At 36.3% G+C, this 7577-nt stretch overlaps 1 long non-coding RNA gene across 1 annotated transcript; it reads left to right on the top strand.

Annotated features, from left to right (window-relative positions):
* Positions 1-2767: 2767 nt before the first annotated feature.
* Positions 2768-3516, top strand: LOC129764368 (uncharacterized). The gene is made up of 3 exons (XR_008741121.1): positions 2768-2840; positions 2964-3261; positions 3329-3516. It is a non-coding gene; the product is annotated as an uncharacterized LOC129764368 (long non-coding RNA).
* The last annotated feature ends 4061 nt before the right edge of the window (positions 3517-7577 follow it).

Here is a 7577-nt window from a genome sequence, read left to right as displayed (position 1 = left end):
GTAGGAAATTATTTAGGTTTTAAAAAAAATATAAAAAAATTAAAAAAAAACAAATTTTGAAAATTTAAATTCATTTTTTCTCGAAAAAATGCGTTTCTAAAATTCTGAAAAAATAGATAAAAATAGCCCCTACAATGTCCAACAAGTCGCCCATACGGAATATGGGCACTTTTACAGAGAATTTTTTTCTGACAACATGACAACATTTTCATGTTTTCTTTGTTGTAATTAGTTTAACTCGTAACATTTTCATGTGTAAATTATCGTGATTTACATATCCTGAAAACTTTTTTCTACTTAGAAACATCTCAAGAACATGTCGAAGCGAGAATTTACACACAAAAATGTTACGAGCAAAACATTATGTTTCCAGGAGTCTTCATACAAAAATGCCTTATATTCCAAAAACTATAAAAGATACAAAGTTGACGTCTTCGATAAAAGTTCATATTTTAATAAGATCCAATACCCTATATCGTTATCTTGACTTTGAACAAACTTAGGATAAGTTGTAATTAAAAAAAAACATGAAAAAGTTGTTGTTAGGCAATTTTTTTGGTGTAAAAGGGCTTATCTTCCGATGTATGGACGACTTATTGGAATATTCATTTATTTTTTGTGAGACTTGAAAAAAAATACGTTTTTGAGAAAATTAAATTTTAATTTCTAAACTAATTGTTTTTCCGCGAAATTAAAAAAAAATAGTTTTTTCAATGATAATTTAAACAATTTCCTACATTTCAAGAATTTTGTAGGTATCATAGTTTTTGAAATATAGGTTTTTGTAAAAAAAAATAGAATTTTTCTTTCAAAAAGTAGTTTAATTCTTTTCCGAATATTTCAAGTATGCAAAGTTGTTTAACACTAAACCTACCAGGAGGGGTCAAATGACCCATTTTAAACTTTTTGTCAAAATTTTCTTGCAAATTACATTGCCACAAGATAATTTGCCTACACTACTATTCCTAAAACATACATCGAATGTATTTTTCAGTGTTTACTCCTCTAATGTTATTTCATATGATATCAGAAAGATTTTTATGTGTGGTTGTGATACAAAATCATTGCATTACACATTTTTGCTATTGCTTTATATATTTTGTTGTATTTGAGAATGAATAAAGAATGATTAAAATTAATTGTATTGCTGACTATTCAAGCGAGCCAACAGTAATCATTCCAAGCTATTTTGCGTGTCAAAAATTGTAATATTATTATTTTGCTAATAATTGTTATCCTAAAAATGGTGAAATATACAGGAGAAATATGGTATGCCACGTTTCTCAACAAAAGTATATAAATCGAGTCATTGTTCTGTGATAGGAATAAGCATAAATGAAACATCGGTAGGTTTAGTGTTAAATGACCCATGTCTTTATACCCACAACGTTTCACTACTATCTGAGATGGTGTGGCAGCTCCTGGGTCCTAAGACGAGTTGGCATGAAATTCGTCGCATGTAAACTTGACGTTATATTGTAGTTTGCGTTGATCACATGCCTAGTTCTCAGAGCCCATCAAAGGGCTAGTATGATTTTATTGATTATATTTCTAAATATAAAATTTAAATTTGGCTGGTTCGTCAATTTTTACTTCCATTTTTGGAAGAATGTCGGGAGTGAGAATTGAACTCGTGACCTTTAGCGTGAGAGGCATGGATGTTACCACTACGCCAGATAGCCTCCATATAAAATTTAAAACGAATTTTTTTCTGTGAATTGTGATTTCGAAATTACTAATTTCGAATAACGTTTCCGGAGTGTGGAAAACTTATAAACAGTAGTTGTTTACCATGACTGTTGCACTACGCTACGCCACTACGAAAAAAACACCGAATTCACTGAAACATTCAGTGTAGTTTGCATTTACTTGAAAATCCCCCCTCTGAATAAAATCACCCATTCTACCCTCCGCCCACGGAGTTGTATCCGTATGTGATCCCCATTCTGCCCACTCACACGTCAAGCATTACGTGGTATTATTCCGCTGCGTTTGAACCTTCCACTTCTCGGAGCACATCGTCCGAGCAGCTTCAGTGATTAATGATTGCACACTTTTGCCGATATGAAAGTGTCGTTCCACAAACCACTTTGGTTACAGAGTGCGGAGGGTGTGCACGCTCTACTTGGGAAAAGTTTCCCTTTCCATCACCGACTACCGTTCTATCGACGGAGCACCGAAGTGGGTTCTGTTTATTAAAAAATGTAAATGATTAATAGTGTCCTACTAGTGGTTACACTCAAAAACAGAACCACGTGCCCGGAAATGTAGCTGCAGGTGAGTGAGATTCGGGTCAAGATTCCCAACAAATTTGGTTGGGCCACCAACTTCACTGAAGATGTGAGGGAACGTTGAGTTTTCAGAGTAATATATATATATATATACACTCTATCCAACTTCTATGAGACCAGGTGATGATCTTGCTGCTTTGTGCCATTGTAAACAAACAATGCTGCAACTTATATTCTAGTGTATTGGTATTGGTGACTACCATACACTGCATGATTTACATATGTGTGTGTGCAAGCGCTGAGCGTAAACCAAAGGTTTTGTATTTTTCTAGTGTCATGTTTATATTCGCGTCATCGAAGGTACGGTGTCGCCACCTATGAAAGTTTCGCGTGTGAGTGAAAAATATGTAAACAAACCGTTGCATATTTTCTCTGTAATTAATATACTGATTTCTCGAAAACTTGTACCGTGTTTATCTTACAATTAGTGGAAATTGTTGAAAAATAGTTTTTCTTAGCTGTTTCGATGCTCCGAACCAAAATTTTTGTCATTTAGTAGTGAAAAAAAGCCGTTGAAGTACACCCTCTGTCAATCTACCTGCGAGAGAGGTAAACCGAATTAATGAAATTTGATATAAAAATATCCGCTTAGTGTTCATAAAATAGCTAAAATACAAAGATCTGGCTTCTATTCAATCAGTGCTCTAATATTTTTCAAAATATTTTCCTTAGAACGTGTGAAATATGGACGTCAAAAGCTGCGCAAATTGCCCGGAGAACATGCAAGTCGGACGAAATTTGCTTGAAGCTGACTCCGAACAATCTGCAAAATTCAAAAGCCGTATTGTTTGTGTCGTCCCCGGATGTAAGCAGAGATATCGCCCCGGAGTTTCTTTTCATGCCTTCCCTCCGAAAACGGACAAATCGCGGTATCTAGACTGGATCCAACGACTACGACTAAAGATAGAACCTACAAAAACCTCCCGTATTTGTAGCCTCCATTTCACCGTGTCGAACTTCTACTCTCCAAGTATGTGTAATACACGCCTTGAAGCAATAATATTATAATTTTTTTATTATTATTTTACTTTTTATAGCAACAAGCCGTGCCACTGATCGCTTAATTCTTAGGCCATCAGCAGTTTCCGACTTGAATTTGCCACAACCTCCCATCAGCGAAGCCAGGAAAAGACTTATTGAGGGCCGTGCTGAACGTGCTGCAAACCGTGCCAAAGTTGGGGCAGCGATGGACCAGAGACATGATACACCAAACCTTTCAGATCTTGCCATCTGAGGCGAATTAATTACTTATGATTCAAAACACGTTATTGCGCATTTTGCACTAAGTTGGACTGCTTCGGCCTTTTCCATAAGTGCGAAAATTCGAATAAAAGTGCGCTCTAACATCGAATCATGTTGGTGTCTTCAGCGCACTTATTCTTCGATTGATAACCAATAAGTGCGCTGAAGACAGCAAATCGATTTGATGCAAAGTCGCACTTTTATTCACATTTTCGCACTTTTGAAAAAGTGTGAAACAGTCCAACTTGGTGCAAAATGTGCAATAATAAAGAAATAAAATAAAACATACTTAAGGAAATGATACAAAACAGCCATGACGTGTTTGCACTTCCCTTTGCCAGCTTTACAGGAACGCGAAAACAACCATTTGGAGAAGGAGATTTTCGTACGAATTTTTATTGTATGGGGTTCCGAGCTTGGAGATGATGACTGGAGGCAGGACGAGAAAATACTGAAGCCTTCATCGTGAACTTCTTCAACACCAACTATTAAAAGATGTCCAGCTTTGAATACTCTTTCGCCTTCGACGACTAAACGGCTTCCACCCGCAGCGTAATCGAACACATCCGCAAACTCCACAGCCACGTAGCAGGTTTCATTTTCTCCGACTGATGGCTCCTGATAATGCATGAAACAAGGTCACAGAAAAACACTTATAACTGCATAAGGAAAACTCATTTTCCAACCGTTTGGAAGATAAATTTTGCACACAATTATTAATTTTTATTAAAGATTAGTATCCTGAAAGTTTGTTTACTTTTTCACAAGTAAAGACAGTGTCCTTTGGATGCGGTAAGAAAACGTTTTCCCCTGCAGTAAATTTATGTGATTTAACTAAATTAGTTCTTTCGATACATACTCACCATTTCGAAAATTTCTGCAAAAAACGTTAAAAACGGTGCGTTTAAAAATCACATTCTTTTTGCAATTCTTTGTTGACATTCGCTTCACGCACACAAGCTGTCAAATTCAGCTTCGTAGTCGCGAATAAGACCTGTTACATTTTTTCGTTATTTTAGTTGTTTTGCTAGAGGCGAATGAACTGCAAAGTTTAAAGCCTCTTAAAAACAAAGAAAGAAGAAGAAGTTGTTTTGATCAATAAATCCGAAAAATTCCAAAGAGAAAAGTGTTCACGGAGAGAATAGAAAAACAAATACAGTAGAACCCCGATTATCCGCGAAATAGTCGGGTTAGATCATCGCGTATAACGAAATTCGCGGATAGCGCAAAAAAAGGCTAAAAATGAGATACTAACACGAAAAAAAATATTTTAGCAAGAAAAATATGTTTTATCAATACAGAAATTGTTGAATTATCCATCTGTAGGGTCGTTTACATCAGTGATCAGATAATGTGAAAGCCATGGCCGAAACAAAAAAGCAATACTCTACCACTCACTGATAAATTTCGGGAAGGTTTATAGAATTACTAAGGAACTCGCATTCGCGGATAATCGAGGTTCTACTGTAGATGCATTTCACCAAGAAAATGTTGGTATCAGAGAAATTTCTCGTCGGATTGGACGATCCCATCAAGTAGTGCTTAATTATTTGACGAATCCTCAAGGATACGGTAAGAAGGAGAGAGCTCCACGTAAATCGAAGCTCTCTGACCGGATTAAGCGGGAAATAGCTAGAACAGCTCCGAATACCTCCAAATCGCTTATGCAAATGATGCAATATTTCAATTTAAATGTTACTCGGATGACAATTCGTCAAGTATTGGTAAAAAATCCTCACATAAAGAGGGTTTAAAAGGTCAAAGCTTCTCATCTTACACCATCTCACATCGGAAGACGTTTGAGTTTTGCTAAAACTCACATGAACCGATAGTGGGACTTGGTATGTTGTAACAAAGAATGTTTCTAAAATAATACATTTTGCTATATAGGGGAGAGGGAGGCAAGTTGGCGACGTTAAGCTTTGGCGAGCCCTGGGCTTGGAATGTTTTGACGTAGGATTACGTCTTTCGGGAACATATTGGGGTACAAATTGAAAATCGAAAATCGAGCGCACCGTGAAAATTGTCCAATTTTAAATGCTTATTGCTCAGTCATTTCATGATGGATTGATGAGATTTTTGCGTCAATCGATTTCGGCACTACATAAAATTTTTTTACATTGAATAAAATAATATATGTCATGAAACTTACTATCGAACAATTGAAAAATTTCAACCCCTATCCTAACGGAAATAGCCGCTTCTGATTGGTCGAATTTGACGACATATGCGGCGGGTCCCTAACAGAGACATCAAAACCAAGCTGCCTGAGGGAAATCGGCAATGCAAGCACATGAAAGTAGGGGGAGCTTTTGTTCCCATCGAAATGTGTTCCCTAACAGAGATTTCAAATCCAAGGTGTCTGGGGGAAATCAGCATGTAAATACCCTCGTGGTCGATAGTTTAACTAACGACGCACACAAATGGATAGTGCTAATTGTAACTAGCGTGGACATTGCTGATTGCATACGTGCTGGCGAATAAGTTGGGAGTGATGAACGAGTGTTTTTTTTTATTATTTTCGTTCCAATAAGAATCTTTCGATGGGTTGATTGAAGAATGATATTTCAATGAACTGAATAGAATTTATGCTTGATAGAATATAAATAAAATTTAAATTTGGAACTTTTATGTTGGTTGCTTCGTGAAATTTCATATCAATGACCGATCATGTATTGTGAAACTTTTAGCACAACTGTAAGTGTAAAATTGTACATGGTAGATATTGTGTTAACATGACTTGAAATATCAAACGATTTTTTCCCCCAAGGAAAGTTCATGCGACGAGCAAAATTGGAAAAATGAAGGAGTATTCGAAAAAGTGATTTTACATATGCTCTACATATCGTATTGGGTACTGTTAGCCCAATTGAAATTCGCATTGAGGCATGTAGCATCGTGTTCCGTTAGGGTTAAAGCGAAAAGGAAATGGTTTGAATAAACAGTCATAAAATAAAAAATTATAAATTAAATTACCTTTTCCAATTCAAATATATTTTCTCCATACTAAAGTAACTCTTGTTTTTTGGTGAGAAAACTTGTGTTCGATAATGATTATGACCAAACAAAACAGATCCAAATCATTATCGAAGAGTTTAACAATGTAATTCTTCAAACATATCCAAAATCAGCATGCAGCAGATAGCCTAACGGAATCCTACGTCAACTATGCGGTCGTGTCTTGGACACAACCCTCCTGTGACTTTTTTTAATTTTTTTTTAAATGTTGATGATGATTCTTATAGCCTGAAGTGTTTTCTATCATATTATCTATTGGATGGACAAAACACTAAAAAACTGTGCGCAAAAACCGTTCGATTCGCCATCTTGCCTCCATGCCTGGAGGCAAGTTGGCGAATATGGTTTGGTCACCTAAAAATCAACAAAGTGTAACAACAATTATTTATTTATCCTTGATTGGAACAGTGGAAACACCAGTTACATCAACATTGTAAATGTCACACGCAGGAAAACTATTCTGAGCTCGTATATCTCACAAAGTTCGAAAAAATAAGTCGCAATTTCTTAATTAAATGCCATTAATCGAGCCGCTGAGGTATTTCCTGGCTTTCTCAAAGGTAGTTTATGAGCCTTCATGAACATTTAAACCCATGTCCGTCCAGCGCATGTTCCTTTGAAAGGGTGCTCTATGCCATTTTTATCCGCAAACGAATGGGCAGTTCTTCCAAGCTGGACCTTTGTAAGACCAAACACACGCTTGTCAACAGCGACTGTTGATTTTTAGGTGACCAAACCATATTCGCCAACTTGCCTCCAGGCATGGAGGCAAGATGGCGAATCGAACGGTTTTTGCGCACAGTTTTTTAGTGTTTTGTCCATCCAATAGATAATATGATAGAAAACACTTCAGGCTATAAGAATCATCATCAACATTTAAAAAAAAATTAAAAAAAGTCACAGGAGGGTTGTGTCCAAGACACGACCGCATAGTTGACGTAGGATTCCGTTAGGCTATCTGCTGCATGCTGATTTTGGATATGTTTGAAGAATTACATTGTTAAACTCTTCGATAATGATTTGGAT

Source organism: Toxorhynchites rutilus, chromosome 2 (assembly GCF_029784135.1).
Source record: "Toxorhynchites rutilus septentrionalis strain SRP chromosome 2, ASM2978413v1, whole genome shotgun sequence".
In the NCBI taxonomy this organism is placed as follows: domain Eukaryota; kingdom Metazoa; phylum Arthropoda; class Insecta; order Diptera; family Culicidae; genus Toxorhynchites; species Toxorhynchites rutilus.
This window is presented reverse-complemented; position numbering and strand designations above follow the sequence as displayed.